This window comes from Myotis brandtii, unplaced genomic scaffold (assembly GCF_000412655.1).
Source record: "Myotis brandtii unplaced genomic scaffold, ASM41265v1 scaffold237, whole genome shotgun sequence".
Lineage (NCBI taxonomy): Eukaryota > Metazoa > Chordata > Mammalia > Chiroptera > Vespertilionidae > Myotis > Myotis brandtii.
In genome coordinates, this window is record NW_005358943.1 from 4,885,417 (window position 1) to 4,892,062 (window position 6,646).

Genomic DNA, 6,646 nt, shown 5'->3' on the forward strand with positions numbered 1-6,646 from the left:
ATGTCCCTGTTTCATTTCAAACTGGGAGACAGTTTATAAAATTAAGTCCTGCAAGAATCTAGATAAGACAAGAGTAACTGTTTGACCGCTTCCTAGGGCATTTATATTTTAACTCAGAGGGAGAAATTTGTACTGGTGGAATTTTAGATACCACATTGGGCCATAAGGGAAATATATATTTAAAACAGAAGGTAGTTTCCTGACTCCCACAAATCATACCGTTCACAGGGAGCCTCTATCAGTCCTAGCTTGAGGCTAGGGTCCACTGGAAGACCTTGCTGTAAACAGAAACACTGGAGGGCAGCCACTTGAGAAGGGTGTTGGTTATTTCTGTCCAAGCAAGGGACAGCACAGGACCTGCCCTGGAGTCTTGGAGAATATTACTGTTAGGTCCCACGAGGAACACACGAGGCCAGAGTGGTGAGGGATTACGAATTTATTCAATCATCCGCAGACCAGGTGGCTGAGCCTGGATGGCTCCAGCACCAGTGAGGGGAGTCAGCAGCTTTTAAAGGACTTTTGCCGGGCTTTCCCCTGGGTGGAGACTTCTTTATGCATACCCAGAAGGGAGAGAATGGAATGTGGTCACCGCAAGTGAAATGTGGTCTTCAGCAAAGGGAATGTCCATAGTGAAGTGACCTGAAAAGCCAGTTCCTGGGGGAGGGGTATCAACTCAATAGCTGGATCAAACCTAACAATTACAGTTACTCAGGCAGAGGCCTTTTGGAGCTCCTTTTGGGAGTAGAACAGAATCAAGTAGAAGTGGGAATTTCAGATTAATTAATGCACTCTAGACTGCTTTAATTTTCCATAATATAGAGAGGGCTCAAATCCTGCTTTCTGAACTAAAAACTCTTAGCTGCCTTTTACTGCCCACAGAGACTCAACTCCTAGCCTGTCTGTGTCTGGGTCCTTGGTTTACTCCCTCTCTTAGGTGCCCTGATTTCTCCTCTGTCCTCCATTCCCTCCTGTCCCTACTTGCTGCTCCCACATCATCTCATTTCTGGTTCACATTTCTCTCTTCTTCTTTCACCTTGTCCTCTCCCCTGTCTCCTGTGACCTACTCTTCCCTGTGACTTACATTTTATGTGGTACACGCAGGCATCTTCATGCTCCATCTTGTCAGTTTGAGGTCCCGCAGTGGCCTACCTTTGGACCTGGCATAGTTAAAAGTTCCCAGGTGGTCTGCTCTTGACTTTTGGGGCTATCAGACATTAGCTTTATAGTCTGTGGCATGTTGATTCAGTTGGTTAGAACTGGCATTGAATGAGGCCAGTCAAGGATATATGTCCTCACTCTTTAGGACCCTGCTAGTTCTCTTCCATCTCATGGCAGAGATGACCTCCAGCCCTTGGTCACGAGGGGTGTGGCTAAGGAGCTGTGGCTGGAACAATGCTAGCTTATTGATAAGGGACATCAGCAATAACATTATACATATTTTTTGTTAAAATTTTATTTTGAGATTATCATAGATTCACGTTTTATACTTTTAAAGGTTTAAAAAAGTTTGATCTCAATATTGCTGAAATCTCCTACTGAGGGACAAGCATCCTCTGGTCTGGGCTCATTGCACTGATTGCAGGAATTCTTTCAAAGTTCATATTTCCATATGACTGATTAGGGCAAACCCAGTCCCCTAAAAGCCTTCAGACCTCTATATCCCCCATGGCCTTACCATCCACTTCCACTTCCACCTTCTTTCATAAATTCAGGTCTTCTGGTGGCAGGACACTTTCATGATGTTACCACGAAATTCTTTTCCATCAGACAGGTTAATGGCTGCCTTAGCTGAAGGAGAATTATCAAATACTCTGTTGTCTCCTCTTTTGGCTTCCCTGTTTCCTTGTCTGTGTACAGATTTATCATCCGTTCAGGTCTTCTTTTTTGTCTTGATAATTCCTATTCATAAAGAACTCCCCTACTTGATTTGTAGACACACCCTCCCCAAGTCCTTGCCCAAAGATTGTGTTTGTTATCTGAATTATCAGATTCTTAATCAGCATTTGGTCTGGGTCCATAATCCCTGTGACCACCAAAATTTTTGAAGCCACTACAGTCACCACCACTTAATTCTGGCTCTTTTGCTTATTAATTCTGTGGCTCTAGCCTGGTTAGTTAGTTTTTCTGTGCCTTTGTTTCCTTAGTGTGAAGCAAGAATAACAACACAACACAACACAACACAGGTTTGGTTTCTTTCAGTCTCTCTTTGCCTGCACTCCTTTCTCTTTCTCTTTAGTTACTAGGTCTATTCTGTTACACTGTTTTTTTGTTAATAGTCCTTTTATTTTTACCAATGCCTCTAGAAATCCACCCTCCTTTCTCTCTTCTCCTCTTTTCCTCTCCTCCCCTCTCATTCTCTCTTCTCCCTGTTTTGTGCTTCTCTAAACATTTTGTGACTCTTACCCTGTCACTCATTCTTAGTTTCTTGCTTTTTTATCAGCCTCTCATTGAATTTTTACTTCCTTCCCAAGGCACGTTTCCTGATCCATTTCCCCCTGTCACTCACTGTTCCTGGACCCTTGGTAGCTTCTGGGAGAATGTGCAGCTCTTAATTATTTATAAGCATGAGAGAATAATTACAGAAATGATTTAATTACTTTTTAAACATAGATCCTAACAACACTGGCTGGGCTAGATAATGGTGGAGTTGGAGCATATAAGCAGGAACATTTGATATGAGGTTGGATTGAGTGGGTTTGAGGTGGGGATGCAACTATAAAGAGTCTACAAAAGATTTAATCTCATTTGTGAAATTAAAAAAAAGAACACCCACAACAGACAATTATATACAGCTATGATTATATAAAATGGGAGCTACATGTCACCAATATCAGAATCAAGGAAGGGGGATAGTGCTAATTAAAAAAAATTATTTTGGATCACATAGGTAGTATTAGGATGGAATACTGCTGCTCATTTTGGTGGTGGAGGTAGGGAGAGACTTTATTCTTCTTTTGGCTACTCTAGGTATTGAATGGAGATATTCATTTAGTAGCAATTGGGGTCACGATAGCACCGAGGTTGAACTACAATGTCAGGAAGCTTGTGCTCATCCTTGCTTTATAACCAACCATAGCTGTTTGACTGGTCTAGTCCCTTAATCTCTCTGAGTTTCACTTTATTCATCTAAAAAGTGAAGGGATTGGGATTTATAACATGAAGAATACTTCACCAAAAGAGAAAATGGCAGATAAATCAGATGAGGAAGACCAAGATATGGGAGGCCATCATGGAAAGTTTGCAGCAATGAGCTTTTGTAGGCAATCCATTCTAGAATTTTCTCATATGATGTCTAAGCAAAGAAGATATTGATTGAGGTGAGGTGAGCAATTGGATAAGAGGAAGCCAAAGAAAGGTACAGGAGTAGATTAAAAGTAAACAAAGCAAATGAGGAACAGTAGCACAGTGTGAAAATGTTCGTCAAATTTTGAGTTTTTAAGCTACATCCTTTCTGACAAATTGTGAGGCTTGGCACGCAGTGGGTTGCTGAGAGAATGTTGCATCTATTCACATGCAGTGAAGAAGGGATTGGGAATTCCTGAAAAGGAGCACCTCACCCTACTCTCATCCTCGCCCCATCCGAGTCCTTACCTCTTCACAGAAGTCCGATGAATGTGTGACCTTGTTATACCTGTCAAAGACGATTCGGCCTGGAAGGGGTCACAGAGATGAATGTAATGCTCTTATTTCATGGTAGAGGACATCGAGGCCAAGAAAGATTAAGTGATTTGCCTGAAGCCACACCTCATTTCTCTCCTGGAGTTGGCCTAATTTTCCAGATTTCCAGGTCAGTTTCTGGTAGGACTTTCACCTCAACAAAATACCAATTCTGTGTAGTAGTTCACAGTCCAACAGATAATATGATATAATGAATTGTTATCTCTCCTCTCTTTTGACTAGAGGTGAGTGACAGGAGCTAATTGAAATTAGGTGGAGAGGGAGAGAATGCTTTTTTAAAAAACCAAAACCAAAACCTGGTTCTCTTGTACTAACATTATATGTGGTCTGAGATAATAGGTTTAAAGCATATTAATAAATCTGTTAGATATGGATAAAAGTAAATATCATTAGGTGAATTTTTGGACTGTATAAGATAGAAGACCTATATATTGGTGGTTATATGAATTTTTGATAATCACAGGCAGGCAGATGGAAAGCAGATTTGGATAAAGTAAATTCTATCTGGTTGAGACTCTACAGTGATCAAAAAAAGCTTTAGAAACTAGTGTCTCCCACCTACCTACAGGCTACAGACAAGTCTTTCCTTTTCTCCAAAAATGCCCTGAGATGACCCCTTTTACATCTCATCTTGATGCATTTCTCTAACTAAGATGCTGAGTTCAGAAGGACTCAGTTATGCATGGAAATTTGTCTGCAACTGGGGATTCATACTGGAAGAGCAGAAGGCTTCCAGAAAGAACAGAGAGGGGACGCAGGAGAGAGATCAGAAAGAAACACCACAGTATATGTGGTTGGAGATAAAAACTATGTAACCAAGCCTCAACTTCTATGATGTTTGGCAGTTTTTAAAGTGAATTTATGTACTCTGTCTTAATTCAATATAATTGTGCAAGATGGGAAATAGAGCCTGAGATTGTCTCTCTGAAAAGTGAAGGTAATTGTAATTATCTTCCCCATTCTCCAGATAAGAAAACAAAGACTCTGAGAAGTTAAATGACATGTCAAAGACTGAGAAATTATGAGTGGCAGGTCTAAGGATAGAGTCTAGGTCTTCTGGCCCCTAATATACAAGAGAGAACCAGGTAAAGCACCCTGAAGAGGGTTTAGGGGCAATGAGCAATCTATGGTGTCAGGTCAGGTCAGGGAAGTCAAACAGACTGCAGAGGGTTTGGCCACGGAAATTCTTTGTAGATATTGGCTGATGACATTTAAGTTGACTGAAGAGCTCCCATGGGACTGGAGATCAAGAAGTTACTTATAGGGAAAGAAAAGGGGCTGTGGTTGTATTAAGTCTATATGCTGAAGAACGTAGGCTGGGAAATTCATAGGTAAAGACCCATATAGAGGAATTTTTAATTAAGGACATGAGAATTAAAGCTCAGCATTAGTGAGCAAAAGGCAACACTATTCAAGTAAAAGATGGTAAGCCCAACTCTACAACCTCTTACCTTATCTACCCTCTCCTGGGGAGAAAAAGAGCCACTATTAAAGTTTCTTACCAGGGGACACATAAACCAGAGTATGTTGGGACATTTTCCCTTCATTAACACTTCATTAAGCTTTGTCAGATACAAGCCTCCTAGCCAGATCCTGGCAAGGGACTCTCACCGAGGTGATAATGAGGAGAAAATGTACTCGGTTCTGGCCTACTCCAGAGTTGTTGAATGTAGACTAAAATATATTTGATAACATTGACTGTAAAATGGATATTAAACATCATTTTACGCTGAGCAGTGTAAACAGAATACATAGGCACAAATGGAAAGAGATATGTACGTCAGTATAACATGACACATTTCAGAGAGATTTGGTGATTTGCTGCAAATGAATGATAAAAATCCGAGATGTGTTGGATTTCAAAAATGATAGGGTCTCCATAGATTTGCAGCTTGTACCTATTATCTTTAAAAAATGCCTCTTTCAAAAACAGACATAATAATCTCTGTGACTCTCTCGGGATACTGGTGCTTCTGGCCCTAATCGATGTCTTCTGGCTATTTACTATTTATTAAGTACAGTGTGTTCTTAGAATTAAATAGTGCTCACTTTCTAATAGCTTTCTAGTGTTCCTAAAAGTCCTGTCACACTGATTTAATGTATTATGAAAGCCTGACAGTGCAGACAATTTAAGAGGAAAAAAACACGTATATTTAATCTTTACTTTGAAGAAATGTTTGATTTGGTGATCTACAAAAAATTGGAAAAATGTAAAAACTGGATTAAATGTGAATGGCTTCTGGAAATATCTGATGTGGACCCAGTTAGCTGGATGATTATACTCAGAGTAATCAGCAAACTGTGTGTGTGTGTGTGTGTGTGTGTGTGTGTGTGTGTGTGTGTGTGCTGGATAATGTAATATGGTGTTTTCAAGGTGTTTTTACTTGGCCCAGTGTTGATACTATGTAGTTTTTTAAAAAAGCGGTGTGTGACTAAAAAAAAAAAAGCTAATCTAATAAAAGAGAAACATGCAAATTGACCGTACCTCCACCACACCACAAGCCACACCCACAAGCCACATTCACCAGCCAATCAGGAGAAAATATGCAAATTAACCCAACTAAGATGGTGGTGACCATGGAGCTGGAGCATTGCCCCCGGCAATGGAGGAAGCCAAGCTTCCCACCTGCCCTGCCAGCCCTGAGCTCCACTCAAGGCTACAAAGTTTCAATTATAGAAGATAAATAAATCCCAGATACTTGCTTCCAGCTGAATGTCCTCCACTCAAGGAGGGGCTGAGAGCCTCAGTTGCCAGGGGCAACCCAAGCTTCCAGGACCTGTACTCTGCTCAAGGCTACAAAGTTTCAATTATAGAAGTTAAATAAATCCCAGATACTTGCTTCTAGCCCGGGGCCATGGCCAGCCTGAAAACAGCCATCAGCCCCTCACCTAGGCTGGCCACACCCCCATGGGGTGAGGGTCCCTGCTGGGGGGATTGACCAGCCTGAAAACAGCCATCAGCCCCTCA

At 41.2% G+C, this 6,646-nt stretch overlaps 1 protein-coding gene across 5 annotated transcripts in view; it reads left to right on the top strand.

The window, feature by feature from the left end:
* GRIN2B (glutamate receptor, ionotropic, N-methyl D-aspartate 2B) overlaps window positions 1–6,646 on the top strand; it is a 441,978-nt gene that overhangs the window by 141,625 nt on the left and 293,707 nt on the right. The window lies entirely within an intron of this gene.